This window comes from Taudactylus pleione, unplaced genomic scaffold (genome assembly GCF_031769625.1).
Source record: "Taudactylus pleione unplaced genomic scaffold, aTauple2 ptg000403l, whole genome shotgun sequence".
Classification (NCBI taxonomy): Eukaryota; Metazoa; Chordata; class Amphibia; order Anura; family Myobatrachidae; genus Taudactylus; species Taudactylus pleione.
In genome coordinates this window covers 2064952-2081330 of record NW_028284805.1, presented here as the reverse complement: position 1 = coordinate 2081330, position 16379 = coordinate 2064952, and positions in this window count along the sequence as shown.

Genomic DNA, 16379 nt, shown 5'->3' with positions numbered 1-16379 from the left:
CCCACTTTAAGTCAATGGGAATGTTCCCTCACTTTGACAGCTTGTGTTTACTGATCCCAGGGAGCTAAAATGTATCCGATAGTTTTCAAAGATAGCCGTGACCATTCTTTACTTCGACAACAATTTTGGGACATTTAGACAACCAGGTGGCGGAGAAACGGTTGATCAAATAATGGCACCCTAGCAGAAATCAGACCCACTTTAAGTCAATGGGAATGTTCCCTCACTTTGACAGCTTGTGTTTACTGATCCCAGGGAGCTAAAATGTATTCGCTAGTTTTCAAAGATAGCCCTGACCTTTCTTTACTTCGACAACAATTTTGGGACATTTAGACCACCAGGTGGCGGAGAAACGGTTGATCAAATAATGGCACCCTAGCAGAAATCTGAACCACTTTATGTCAATGGGAATGTTCCCTCACTTTGACAGCTTGTGTTTACTGATCCCAGGGAGCTAAAATGTATTCGCTAGTTTTCAAAGATAGCCCTGTCCTTTCTTTACTTCGACAACAATTTTGGGACATTTAGACCCCCAGGTGGCGGAGAAATGGTCGATCATATAATGGCACCCTAGCAGAAATCTGACCCACTTTATGTCAATGGGAATGTTCCCTCACTTTGACAGCTTGTGTTTACTGAACCCAGGGAGTTAAAATGTATTTGCTAGTTTTCAAAGATAGCCCTGACCTTTCTTTACTTCGACAACAATTTTGGGACAGTTAGACCCTCAGGTGGCGGAGAAACGGTCGATCAAATAATGTCACCCGAGCAGAAATCAGACCCACTTTAAGTCAATGGGTATGTTCCCTCACTTTGACAGCTTGTGTTTACTGATCCCAGGGAGCTAAAATGTATTCGCTAGTTTTCATAGATAGCCCTGGCCTTTCTTTACTTCGACATCAATTTTGTGACATTTAGACCCTCAGGTGGTGGAGAAACGATCAATCAAATAAAGTCTCCCTAGCACAAACCAGACCCACTTTAAGTCAATGGGAATGTTCCCTCACTTTGACAGCTTGTGTTTACTGATCCCAGGGAGCTAAAATGTATTCGCTAGTTTTCAAAGATAGCCCTGACCTTTCTTTACTTCGACAACAATTTTGGGACATTTAGACCCCCAGGTGGCGGAGAAACGGTCGATCAAATAATGGCACCCTAGCAGAAACCAGACCCACTTTAAGTCAATGGGAATGTTCCCTCACTTTGACAGCTTGTGTTTACTGATCCCAGGGAGCTAAAATGTATTCGCTAGTTTTAAAAGATAGCCCTGACCTTTCTTTACTTCGACAACAATTTTGGGACATTTAGACCACCAGGTGGAGGAGAAACGGTTGAATAAATAATGGCACCCTAGCAGAAATCAGACCCAGTTTAAGTCAATGGGAATGTTCCCTCAATTTGACAGCTTGTGTTTACTGATCCCAGGGAGCTAAAATGTATTCGCTAGTTTTCAAAGATAGCCCTGACCTTTCTTTACTTCGACAACAATTTTGGGACATTTAGACCCTCAGGTGGCGGAGAAAAGGTCGATCAAATAATCGCATTCCTTAGCAGAAATCAGACCCACTTTAAGTCAATGGGAATGTTCCCTCACTTTGACAGCTTGTGTTTACTGATCCCAGGGGGCTAAAATTTATTTGCTAGTTTTAATAGATAGCCCTGACCTTTCTTTACTTCGACAACAATTTTGGGACATTTACACATTCAGGTGGCGGAGAAATGGTCAATCAAAGAAAGTCACCCTTGCACAAACCAGACCCACTTTAAGTCAAAGGGAATGTTCTCTCAATTTGACAGCTTGTGTTTACCGATCCCAGATGGCTTAAATTTAATGTTTAATATGCTGGGATAGCCCTGACATCCCTCTACTTCCACTCCAATTTTGGGCCATTTAGACCCTCAGGTGACGGAGAAACGGTCGATCAAAGAAAGGAACCCTAGCAGAAACCAGACCCACTTTAAGTCAATGGGAATGTTCCCTCACTTTGACAGCTTGTGTTTACTGATCCCAGGGAGCTAAAATGTATTCGCTAGTTTTCAAAGATAGCCCTGACCTTTCTTTACTTCGACTACAATTTTGGGACATTTAGACCTTCAGGTGGCAGAGAAACGGTTGATCAAATAATGGCACCCTAGCAGAAATCAGACCCTCTTTAAGTCAATGGGAATGTTCCCTCACTTTGACAGCTTGTGTTTACTGATCCCAGGGAGCTAAAATGTATTCGCTAATTTTCATAGATAGCCCTGACCTTTCTTTACTTCGACAACAATTTTGGGACATTTAGACCCTCAGGTGGCGGAGAAACGGTCGATCAAATAATGGCACCCTAGCAGAAATCAGACCCACTTTATGTCAATGGGAATGTTCCCTCACTTTGACAGCTTGTGTTTACTGATCCCAGGGAGCTAAAATGTAATCGCTAGTTTTCAAAGATAGCCCTGACCTTTCTTTACTTCGACAACAATTTTGGGACATTTAGACCCTCAGGTGGTGGAGAAACGGTCGATCAAATAATGGCACCCGAGCAGAAATCAGACCCACTTTAAGTCAATGGGTATGTTCCCTCACTTTGACAGCTTGTGTTTACTGATCCCAGGGAGCTAAAATGTATTCGCTAGTTTTCATAGATAGCCCTGGCCTATCTTTACTTCGACATCAATTTTGTGACATTCAGACCCTCAGGTGGCGGAGAAACGATCAATCAAATAAAGTCTCCCTAGCACAATCCAGACCCACTTTAAGTCAATGGGAATGTTCCCTCATTTTGACAGCTTGTGTTTACTGATCCCAGGGAGCTAAAATGTATTCGCTAGTTTTCAAAGATAGCCCTGACCTCTCTTTACTTCGACAACAATTTTGGGACATTTAGACCCCCAGCTGGCGGAGAAATGGTCGATCATATAATGTCACCCTAGCAGAAATCAGACCCACTTTAAGTCAATGGGAATGTTCCCTCACTTTGCCAGCTTGTGTTTACTGATCCCAGGGAGCTAAAATGTATTCGCTAGTTTTCAAAGATAGCCCTGACCTTTCTTTACTTCAACAACAATTTTGGGACATTTAGTCTCCCAGGTGGCGGAGAAACGGTCGATCAAAGAAAGGCACCCAAGCAGAAACCAGATCCACTTTAAGTCAATGGGAATGTTCCCTCACTTTGACAGCTTGTGTTTACTGATCCCAGGGAGCTAAAATGTAATCGCTAGTTTTCAAAGATAGCCCTGACCTTTCTTTACTTCGACAACAATTTTGGGACATTTAGACCCACAGGTGGTGGAGAAACGGTCGATCAAATAATGGCACCCGAGCAGAAATCAGACCCACTTTAAGTCAATGGGTATGTTCCCTCACTTTGACAGCTTGTGTTTACTGATCCCAGGGAGCTAAAATGTATTCGCTAGTTTTCAAAGATAGCCCTGACCTTTCTTTACTTCGACAACAATTTTGGGACATTTAGTCTCCCAGGTGGCGAAGAAACGGTCGATCAAATAATGCCACCCTAGCAGAAATCAGACCCACTTTAAGTCAATGGGAATGTTCCCTCACTTTGACAGCTTGTGTTTACTGATCCCAGGGGGCTAAAATTTATTCCCTAGTTTTAATAGATAGCCCTGACCTTTCTTTACTTCGACAACAATGTTGGGACATTTACATATTCAGGTGGCGGAGAAACGGTCAATCAAAGAAAGTCTCCCTAGCACAAACCAGACCCACTTTAAGTCAATGGGAATGTTCCCTCATTTTGACAGCTTGTGTTTACCGATCCCAGATGGCTTAAATTTAATGTTTAATATGGTGGGATAGCCCTGACATCCCTCTACTTCCACTCCAATTTTTGGCCATTTAGACCCTCAGGTTTCGGAGAAACGGTCGATCAAGGAAAGGCACCCTAGCAGCGACCAGATCCACTTTAAGTCAATGGGAATGTTCCCTCACTTTGACAGCTTGTGTTTACTGATCCCAGGGAGCTAAAATGTATCCGATAGTTTTAAAATATAGCCGTTACCATTCTTTACTTCGCCAACAATTTTGTGACATTTAGACAACCAGGTGGCGGAGAAACGGTTGATCAAATAATGGCACCCTAGCAGAAATCAGACCCACTTTAAGTCAATGGGAATGTTCCCTCAATTTGACAGCTTGTGTTTACTGATCCCAGGGAGCTAAAATGTATTCGCTAGTTTTCAAAGATAGCCCTGACCTTTCTTTACTTCGACAACAATTTTGGGACATTTAGACCACCAGGTGGCGGAGAAACGGTTGATCAAATAATGGCACCCTAGCATTAATCTGACCCACTTTAAGTCAATGGGAATGTTCCCTCACTTTGACAGCTTGTGTTTACTGATCCCAGGGAGCTAAAATGTATTCGCTAGTTTTCAAAGATAGCCCTGACCTTTCTTTACTTCGACAACAATTTTGGGACATTTAGACCACCAGGTGGAGGAGAAACGGTTGAATAAATAATGGCACCCTAGCAGATATCAGACCCAGTTTAAGTCAATGGGAATGTTCCCTCACTTTGACAGCTTGTGTTTACTGATCCCAGGGAGCTAAAATGTATTTGCTAGTTTTCAAAGATAGCCCTGACCTTTCTTTACTTCGACAACAATTTTGGGACATTTAGACCCTCAGGTGGCGGAGAAAAGGTTGATCAAATAATGGCATTCCTTAGCAGAAATCAGACCCACTTTAAGTCAATGGGAATGTTCCCTCACTTTGACAGCTTGTGTTTACTGATCCCAGGGAGCTAAAATGTATTCGCTAGTTTTCAAAGATAGCCCTGACCTTTCTTTACTTCGACAACAATTTTGGGACATTTAGACCCTCAGGTGGCGGAGAAAAGGTTGATCAAATAATGGCATTCCTTAGCAGAAATCAGACCCACTTTAAGTCAATGGGAATGTTCCCTCACTTTGACAGCTTGTGTTTACTGATCCCAGCGGGCTAAAATTTATTCGCTTGTTTTAATAGATAGCCCTGACCTTTCTTTACTTCGACAACAATTTTGGGACATTTACACATTCAGGTGGCTGAGAAACGGTCAATTAAAGAAAGTCTCCCTAGCACAAACCAGACCCACTTTAAGTCAATGGGAATGTTCCCTCAATTTGACAGCTTGTGTTTACCGATCCCAGATGGCTTAAATTTAATGTTTAATATGCTGGGATAGCCCTGACATCCCTCTACTTCCACTCCAATTTTGGGCCATTTAGACCCTCAGGTGGCGGAGAAATGGTTGATCAAAGAAAGGAACCCTAGCAGAAACCAGACCCACTTTAAGTCAATGGGAATATTCCCTCACTTTGACAGCTTGTGTTTACTGATCCCAGGGAGCTAAAATGTATTCGCTAGTTTTCAAAGATAGCCGTGACCTTTCTTTACTTCGACTACAATTTTGGGACATTTAGACGTTCAGGTGGCGGAGAAACGGTTGATCAAATAATGGCACCCTAGCAGAAATCAGACCCTCTTTAAGTCAATGGGAATGTTCCCTCACTTTGACAGCTTGTGTTTACTGATCCCAGGGAGCTAAAATGTATTCGCTAGTTTTCAAAGATAGCCCTGACCTTTCTTTGATTCGACAACAGTTTTGGGACATTTAGACCCACAGGTGGCGGAGAAACGGTCGATCAAATAATGGCACCCGAGCAGAAATCAGACCCACTTTAAGTCAATGGGTATGTTCCCTCACTTTGACAGCTTGTGTTTACTGATCCCAGGGAGCTAAAATGTATTCGCTAGTTTTCATAGATAGCCCTGGCCTTTCTTTACTTCGACATCAATTTTGTGAAATTTAGACCCTCAGGTGGCGGAGAAACGATCAATCAAATAAAGTCTCCCTAGCACAAACCAGACCCACTTTAAGTCAATGGGAATGTTCCCTCACTTTGACAGCTTGTGTTTACTGATCCCAGGGAGCTAAAATGTATTCGCTAGTTTTCAAAGATAGCCCTGACCTTTCTTTACTTCGACAACAATTTTGGGACATTTAGACCCACAGGTGGCGGAGAAATGGTCGATCATATAATGTCACCCTAGCAGAAATCAGACCCACTTTAAGTCAATGGGAATGTTCCCTCACTTTGCCAGCTTGTGTTTACTGATCCCAGGGAGCTAAAATGTATTCGCTAGTTTTCAAATATAGCCCTGACCTTTCTTTACTTCGACAACAATGTTGGGACATTTACATATTCAGGTGGCGGAGAAACGGTCAATCAAAGAAAGTCTCCCTAGCACAAACCAGACCCACCTTAAGTCAATGGGAATGTTCCCTCATTTTGACAGCTTGTGTTTACCGATCCCAGATGGCTTAAATTTAATGTTTAATATGGTGGGATAGCCCTGACATCCCTCTACTTCCACTCCAATTTTTGGCCATTTAGACCCTCAGGTTTTGGAGAAACGGTCGATCAAAGAAAGGCACCCTAGCAGAAACCAGACCCACTTTAAGTCAATGGGAATGTTCCCTCACTTTGACAGCTTGTGTTTACTGATCCCAGGGAGCTAAAATGTATCCGATAGTTTTCAAATATAGCCGTTACCATTCTTTACTTCGACAACAATTTTGGGACATTTAGACAACCAGGTGGCGGAGAAACGGTTGATCAAATAATGGCAACCTAGCAGAAATCAGACCCACTTTAAGTTAATGGGAATGTTCCCTCAATTTGACAGCTTGTGTTTACTGATCCCAGGGAGCTAAAATGTATTCGCTAGTTTTCATAGATAGCCCTGACCTTTCTTTACTTCGACAACAATTTTGGGACATTTAGACCCTCAGGTGGCGGAGAAACGGTCGCTCAAAAAATGGCACCCTAGCAGAAATCAGACCCACTTTATGTCAATGGGAATGTTCCCTCACTTTGACAGCTTGTGTTTACTGATCCCAGGGAGCTAAAATGTATTCGCTAGTTTTCAAAGATAGCCCTGACCTTTCTTTCTTCGACAACAATTTTTGGGACATTTAGACCCTCAGGTGGCGGAGAAACGGTCGCTCAAAAAATGGCACCCTAGCAGAAATCAGACCCACTTTATGTCAATGGGAATGTTCCCTCACTTTGACAGCTTGTGTTTACTGATCCCAGGGAGCTAAAATGTATTCGCTAGTTTTCAAAGATAGCCCTGACCTTTCTTTACTTTGACAACAATTTTGGGACATTTAGACCCACAGGTGGCGGAGAAACGGTCGATCAAATAATGGCACCCGAGCAGAAATCAGACCCACTTTAAGTCAATGGGTATGTTCCCTCACTTTGACAGCTTGTGTTTACTGATCCCAGGGAGCTAAAATGTATTCGCTAGTTTTCATAGATAGCCCTGGCCTTTCTTTACTTCGACAACAATTTTGGGACATTTAGACCCTCAGGTGGCGGAGAAACGATCAATCAAATAAAGTCTCCCTAGCACAAACCAGACCCACTTTAAGTCAATGGGAATGTTCCCTCACTTTGACAGCTTGTGTTTACTGATCCCAGGGAGCTAAAATGTATTCGCTAGTTTTCAAAGATAGCCCTGACCTTTCTTTACTTCGACAACAATTTTGGGACATTTAGACCACCAGGTGGCGGTGAAACGGTTGATCAAAAAATGGCACCCTAGCAGAAATCAGACCCACTTTAAGTCAATGGGAATGTTCCATCACTTTGACAGCTTGTGTTTACTGATCCCAGGGAGCTAAAATGTATTCGCTAGTTTTCCAAGATAGCCCTGACCTTTCTTTACTTCGACAACAATTTTGGGACATTTATTCTCCCAGGTGGCGGAGAAACGGTCGATCAAAGAAAGGCACCCAAGCAGAAACCAGACCCACTTTAAGTCAATGGGAATGTTCCCTCACTTTGACAGCTTGTGTTTACTGATCCCAGGGAGCTAAAATGTATTCGCTAGTTTTCAACGATAGCCCTGACCTTTCTTTACTTCGACAACAAGTTTGGGACATTTAGACCCACAGGTGGTGGAGAAACGGTCGATCAAATAATGGCACCCTAGCAGAAATCAGACCCACTTTAAGTCAATGGGAATGTTCCCTCACTTTGACAGCTTGTGTTTACTGATCCCAGAGAGCTAAAATGTATTCGCTAGTTTTCAAAGATAGCCCTGACCTTTCTTTACTTCGACTAAAATTTTGGGACAATTAGACGTTCAGGTGGCGGAGAAACGGTTGATCAAATAATGGCACCCTAGCAGAAATCAGACCCTCTTTAAGTCAATGGGAATGTTCCCTCACTTTGACAGCTTGTGTTTACTGATCCCAGGGAGCTAAAATGTATTCGCTAGATTTCAAAGATAGCCCTGACCTTTCTTTACTTCGACAACAATTTTGGGACATTTAGACCCACAGGTGGCGGAGAAACGGTCAATCAAATAATGGCACCCGAGCAGAAATCTGACCCACTTTAAGTCAATGGGAATGTTCCCTCACTTTGACAGCTTGTGTTTACTGATCCCAGGGAGCTAAAATGTATTCGCTAGTTTTCAAAGATAGCCCTGACCTTTCTTTACTTCGACAACAATTTTGGGACATTTAGTCTCCCTGGTGGCGGAGAAACGGTCGATCAAAGAATGGCACCCAAGCAGAAACCAGACCCACTTTAAGTCAATGGGAATGTTCCCTCACTTTGACAGCTTGTGTTTACTGATCCCAGGGAGCTAAAATGTATTCGCTAGTTTTCATAGATAGCCCTGGCCTTTCTTTACTTCGACATCAATTTTGTGACATTTAGACCCTCAGGTGGCAGAGAAACGATCAATCAAATAAAGTCTCCCTAGCACAAACCAGACCCACTTTAAGTCAATGGGAATGTTCCCTCACTTTGACAGCTTGTGTTTACTGATCCCAGGGAGCTAAAATGTATTCGCTAGTTTTCAAAGATAGCCCTGACCTTTCTTTACTTCGACAACAATTTTGGGACATTTAGACCCCCAGGTGGCGGAGAAATGGTCGATCATATAATGTCACCCTAGCAGAAATCAGACCCACTTTAAGTCAATGGGAATGTTCCCTCACTTTGCCAGCTTGTGTATACTGATCCCAGGGAGCTAAAATGTATTCGCTAGTTTCCAAAGATAGCCCTGACCTTTCTTTACTTCAACAACAATTTTGGGACATTTAGTCTCCCAAGTGGCGGAGAAACGGTCGATCAAAGAAAGGCACCCAAGCAGAAACCAAATCCTCTTTAAGTCAATGGGAATGTTCCCTCACTTTGACAGCTTGTGTTTACTGATCCCAGGGAGCTAAAATGTATTCGCTAGTTTTCAAAGATAGCCCTGACCTTTCTTTACTTCGACAACAATTTTGGGACATTTAGTCTCCCTGGTGGCGGAGAAACGGTCGATCAAATAATGCCACCCTAGCAGAAATCAGACCCACTTTAAGTCAATGGGAATGTTCGCTCACTTTGACAGCTTTTGTTTACTGATCCCAGGGGGCTAAAATTTATTCCCTAGTTTAATAGATAGCCCTGACCTTTCTTTACTTCGACAACAATGTTGGGACATTTATTCAGGTGGTGGAGAAACGGTCAATCAAAGAAAGTCTCCCTAGCACAAACCAGACTCACTTTAAGTCAATGGGAATGTTCCCTCATTTTGACAGCTTGTGTTTACCGATCCCAGATGGCTTAAATTTAATGTTTAATATGGTGGGATAGCCCTGACATCCCTCTACTTCCACTCCAATTTTTGGCCATTTAGACCCTCAGGTTTTGGAGAAACGGTCGATCAAAGAAAGGCACCCTAGCAGAAACCAGACCCACTTTAAGTCAATGGGAATGTTCCCTCACTTTGACAGCTTGAGTTTACTGATCCCAGGGAGCAAAAATGTATCCGATAGGTTTCAAATATAGCCGTTACCATTCTTTACTTCGACAACAATTTTGGGACATTTAGACAACCAGGTGGCGGAGAAACGGTCGATCAAATAATGGCACCCTAGCAGAAATCAGACCCACTTTAAGTCAATGGGAATGTTCCCTCACTTTGACAGCTTGTGCTTACTGATCCCAGGGAGCTAAAATGTACTCGCTAGTTTTCAAAGATAGCCCTGACCTTTCTTTACTTAGACAACAATTTTGGGACATTTAGACCCACAGGTGGCGGAGAAACGGTCGATCAAATAATGGCACCCGAGCAGAAATCTGACCCACTTTAAGTCAATGGGTATGTTCCCTCACTTTGACAGCTTGTGTTTACTGATCCCAGGGAGCTAAAATGTATTCGCTAGTTTTCATAGATAGCCCTGGCCTTTCTTTACTTCGACATCAATTTTGTGACATTTAGACCCTCAGGTGGCAGAGAAACGATCAATCAAATAAAGTCTCCCTAGCACAAACCAGACCCACTTTAAGTCAATGGGAATGTTCCCTCACTTTGACAGCTTGTGTTTACTGATCCCAGGGAGCTAAAATGTATTCGCTAGTTTTCAAAGATAGCCCTGACCTTTCTTTACTTCGACAACAATTTTGGGACATTTAGACCCCCAGGTGGCGGAGAAATGGTCGATCATATAATGTCACCCTAGCAGAAATCAGACCCACTTTAAGTCAATGGGAATGTTCCCTCACTTTGCCAGCTTGTGTTTACTGATCCCAGGGAGCTAAAATGTATTCGCTAGTTTTCAAAGATAGCCCTGACCTTTCTTTACTTCAACAACAATTTTGGGACATTTAGTCTCCCAAGTGGCGGAGAAACGGTCGATCAAAGAAAGGCACCCAAGCAGAAACCAGATCCTCTTTAAGTCAATGGGAATGTTCCCTCACTTTGCCAGCTTGTGTTTACTGATCCCAGGGAGCTAAAATGTATTCGCTAGTTTTCAAAGATAGCCCTGACCTTTCTTTACTTCGACAACAATTTTGGGACATTTAGTCTCCCTGGTGGCGGAGAAACGGTCGATCAAATAATGCCACCCTAGCAGAAATCAGACCCACTTTAAGTCAATGGGAATGTTCCCTCACTTTGACAGCTTGTGTTTACTGATCCCAGGGGGCTAAAATTTATTCCCTAGTTTAATAGATAGCCCTGACCTTTCTTTACTTCGACAACAATGTTGGGACATTTACATATTCAGGTGGCGGAGAAACGGTCAATCAAAGAAAGTCTCCCTAGCACAAAGCAGACTCACTTTAAGTCAATGGGAATGTTCCCTCACTTTGACAGCTTGAGTTTACTGATCCCAGGGAGCTAAAATGTATTCACTAGTTTTCCAAGATAGCCCTGACCTTTCTTTACTTCGACAACAATTTTGGGACATTTAGACCCACAGGTGGCGGAGAAACGGTCAATCAAATAATGGCACCCGAGCAGAAATCAGACCCACTTTAAGTCAATGGGTATGTTCCCTCACTTTGACAGCTTGTGTTTACTGATCCCAGGGAGCTAAAATGTATTCGCTAGTTTTCATAGATAGCCCTGGCCTTTCTTTACTTCGACAACAATTTTGGGACATTTAGACCCTCAGGTGGCGGAGAAACGATCAATCAAATAAAGTCTCCCTAGCACAAACCAGGACCACTTTAAGTCAATGGGAATGTTCCCTCACTTTGACAGCTTGTGTTTACTGATCCCAGGGAGCTAAAATGTATTCGCTAGTTTTCAAAGATAGCCCTGACCTTTCTTTACTTCGACAACAATTTTGGGACATTTAGACCACCAGGTGGCGGTGAAACGGTTGATCAAAAAATGGCACCCTAGCAGAAATCAGACCCACTTTAAGTCAATGGGAATGTTCCATCACTTTGACAGCTTGTGTTTACTGATCCCAGGGAGCTAAAATGTATTCACTAGTTTTCCAAGATAGCCCTGACCTTTCTTTACTTCGACAACAATTTTGGGACATTTATTCTCCCAGGTGGCGGAGAAACGGTCGATCAAAGAAAGGCACCCAAGCAGAAACCAGACCCACTTTAAGTCAATGGGAATGTTCCCTCACTTTGACAGCTTGTGTTTACTGATCCCAGGGAGCTAAAATGTATTCGCTAGTTTTCAACGATAGCCCTGACCTTTCTTTACTTCGACAACAAGTTTGGGACATTTAGACCCACAGGTGGCGGAGAAACGGTCGATCAAATAATGGCACCCTAGCAGAAATCAGACCCACTTTAAGTCAATGGGAATGTTCCCTCACTTTGACAGCTTGTGTTTACTGAGCCCAGGGAGCTAAAATGTATTCGCTAGTTTTCAAAGATAGCCCTGACCTTTCTTTACTTCGACTACAATTTTGGGACATTTAGACGTTCAGGTGGCGGAGAAACGGTTGATCAAATAATGGCACCCTAGCAGAAATCAGACCCTCTTTAAGTCAATGGGAATGTTCCCTCACTTTGACAGCTTGTGTTTACTGATCCCAGGGAGCTAAAATGTATTCGCTAGTTTTCAAAGATAGCCCTGACCTTTCTTTACTTCGACAACAATTTTGGGACATTTAGACCCACAGGTGGCGGAGAAACGGTCGATCAAATAATGGCACCCGAGTAGAAATCTGACCCACTTTAAGTCAATGGGTATGTTCCCTCACTTTGACAGCTTGTGTTTACTGATCCCAGGGAGCTAAAATGTATTCGCTAGTTTTCATAGATAGCCCTGGCCTTTCTTTACTTCGACATCAATTTTGTGACATTTAGACCCTCAGGTGGCAGAGAAACGATCAATCAAATAAAGTCTCCCTAGCACAAACCAGACCCACTTTAAGTCAATGGGAATGTTCCCTCACTTTGACAGCTTGTGTTTACTGATCCCAGGGAGCTAAAATGTATTCGCTAGTTTTCAAAGATAGCCCTGACCTTTCTTTACTTCTACAACAATTTTGGGACATTTAGACCCCCAGGTGGCGGAGAAATGGTCGATCAAAGAAAGGCACCCAAGCAGAAACCAGATCCTCTTTAAGTCAATGGGAATGTTCCCTCACTTTGACAGCTTGTGTTTACTGATCCCAGGGAGCTAAAATGTATTCGCTAGTTTTCAAAGATAGCCCTTACCTTTCTTTACTTCGAAAACAATTTTGGGACATTTAGTCTCCCTGGTGGCAGAGAAACGGTCGATCAAATAATGCCACCCTAGCAGAAATCAGACCCACTTTAAGTCAATGGGAATGTTCCCTCACTTTGACAGCTTGTGTTTACTGATCCCAGGGGGCTAAAATTTATTCCCTAGTTTAATAGATAGCCCTGACCTTTCTTTACTTCGACAACAATGTTGGGACATTTACATATTCAGGTGGCGGAGAAACGGTCAATCAAAGAAAGTCTCCCTAGCACAAACCAGACTCACTTTAAGTCAATGGGAATGTTCCCTCATTTTGACAGCTTGTGTTTACCGATCCCAGATGGCTTAAATTTAATGTTTAATATGGTGGGATAGCCCTGACATCCCTCTACTTCCACTCCAATTTTTGGCCATTTAGACTCTCAGGTTTTGGAGAAACGGTCGATCAAAGAAAGGCACCCTAGCAGAAACCAGACCCACTTTAAGTCAATGGGAATGTTCCCTCACTTTGACAGCTTGAGTTTACTGATCCCAGGGAGCTAAAATGTATCCGATAGTTTTCAAATATAGCCGTTACCATTCTTTACTTCGACAACAAGTTTGGGACATTTAGACCCACAGGTGGCGGAGAAACGGTCGATCAAAGAAAGGCACCCAAGCAGAAACCAGACCCACTTTAAGTCAATGGGAATGTTCCCTCACTTTGACAGCTTGTGTTTACTGATCCCAGGGAGCTAAAATGTATTCGCTAGTTTTCAACGATAGCCCTGACCTTTCTTTACTTCGACAACAAGTTTGGGACATTTAGACCCACAGGTGGCGGAGAAACGGTCGATCAAATAATGGCACCCTAGCAGAAATCAGACCCACTTTAAGTCAATGGGAATGTTCCCTCACTTTGACAGCTTGTGTTTACTGATCCCAGGGAGCTAAAATGTATTCGCTAGTTTTCAAAGATAGCCCTGACCTTTCTTTACTTCGACTACAATTTTGGGACATTTAGACGTTCAGGTGGCGAGGAAACGGTTGATCAAATAATGGCACCCTAGCAGAAATCAGACCCTCTTTAAGTCAATGGGAATGTTCCCTCACTTTGACAGCTTGTGTTTACTGATCCCAGGGAGCTAAAATGTATTCGCTAGTTTTCAAAGATAGCCCTGACCTTTCTTTGCTTCGACAACAATTTTGGGACATTTAGACCCACAGGTGGCGGAGAAACGGTCGATCAAATAATGGCACCCAAGTAGAAATCTGACCCACTTTAAGTCAATGGGTATGTTCCCTCACTTTGACAGCTTGTGTTTACTGATCCCAGGGAGCTAAAATGTATTCGCTAGTTTTCATAGATAGCCCTGGCCTTTCTTTACTTCGACATCAATTTTGTGACATTTAGACCCTCAGGTGGCAGAGAAACGATCAATCAAATAAAGTCTCCCTAGCACAAACCAGACCCACTTTAAGTCAATGGGAATGTTCCCTCACTTTGACAGATTGTGTTTACTGATCCCAGGGAGCTAAAATGTATTCGCTAGTTTTCAAAGATAGCCCTGACCTTTCTTTACTTCGACAACAATTTTGGGACATTTAGACCACCAGGTGGCGGAGAAATGGTCGATCAAAGAAAGGCACCCAAGCAGAAACCAGATCCTCTTTAAGTCAATGGGAATGTTCCCTCACTTTGACAGCTTGTGTTTACTGATCCCAGGGAGCTAAAATGTATTCGCTAGTTTTCAAAGATAGCCCTGACCTTTCTTTACTTCGACAACAATTTTGGGACATTTAGTCTCCCTGGTGGCGGAGAAACGGTCGATCAAATAATGCCACCCTAGCAGAAATCAGACCCACTTTAAGTCAATGGGAATGTTCCCTCACTTTGACAGCTTGTGTTTACTGATCCCAGGGGGCTAAAATTAATTCCCTAGTTTAATAGATAGCCCTGACCTTTCTTTACTTCGACAACAATGTTGGGACATTTACATATTCAGGTGGCGGAGAAACGGTCAATCAAAGAAAGTCTCCCTAGCACAAACCAGACTCACTTTAAGTCAATGGGAATGTTCCCTCATTTTGACAGCTTGTGTTTACCGATCCCAGATGGCTTAAATTTAATGTTTAATATGGTGGGATAGCCCTGACATCCCTCTACTTCCACTCCAATTTTTGGCCATTTAGACCATCAGGTTTTGGAGAAACGGTCGATCAAAGAAAGGCACCCTAGCAGAAACCAGACCCACTTTAAGTCAATGGGAATTTTCCCTCACTTTGACAGCTTGAGTGTACTGATCCCAGGGAGCTAAAATGTATCCGATAGTTTTCAAAGATAGCCCTGACCTTTCTTTACTTCGACAACAATTTTGGGACATTTAGTCTCCCTGGTGGCGGAGAAACGGTCGATCAAATAATGCCACCCTAGCAGAAATCAGACCCACTTTAAGTCAATGGGAATGTTCGCTCACTTTGACAGCTTTTGTTTACTGATCCCAGGGGGCTAAAATTTATTCCCTAGTTTAATAGATAGCCCTGACCTTTCTTTACTTCGACAACAATGTTGGGACATTTATTCAGGTGGTGGAGAAACGGTCAATCAAAGAAAGTCTCCCTAGCACAAACCAGACTCACTTTAAGTCAATGGGAATGTTCCCTCATTTTGACAGCTTGTGTTTACCGATCCCAGATGGCTTAAATTTAATGTTTAATATGGTGGGATAGCCCTGACATCCCTCTACTTCCACTCCAATTTTTGGCCATTTAGACCCTCAGGTTTTGGAGAAACGGTCGATCAAAGAAAGGCACCCTAGCAGAAACCAGACCCACTTTAAGTCAATGGGAATGTTCCCTCACTTTGACAGCTTGAGTTTACTGATCCCAGGGAGCAAAAATGTATCCGATAGGTTTCAAATATAGCCGTTACCATTCTTTACTTCGACAACAATTTTGGGACATTTAGACAACCAGGTGGCGGAGAAACGGTCGATCAAATAATGGCACCCTAGCAGAAATCAGACCCACTTTAAGTCAATGGGAATGTTCCCTCACTTTGACAGCTTGTGCTTACTGATCCCAGGGAGCTAAAATGTACTCGCTAGTTTTCAAAGATAGCCCTGACCTTTCTTTACTTAGACAACAATTTTGGGACATTTAGACCCACAGGTGGCGGAGAAACGGTCGATCAAATAATGGCACCCGAGCAGAAATCTGACCCACTTTAAGTCAATGGGTATGTTCCCTCACTTTGACAGCTTGTGTTTACTGATCCCAGGGAGCTAAAATGTATTCGCTAGTTTTCATAGATAGCCCTGGCCTTTCTTTACTTCGACATCAATTTTGTGACATTTAGACCCTCAGGTGGCAGAGAAACGATCAATCAAATAAAGTCTCCCTAGCACAAACCAGACCCACT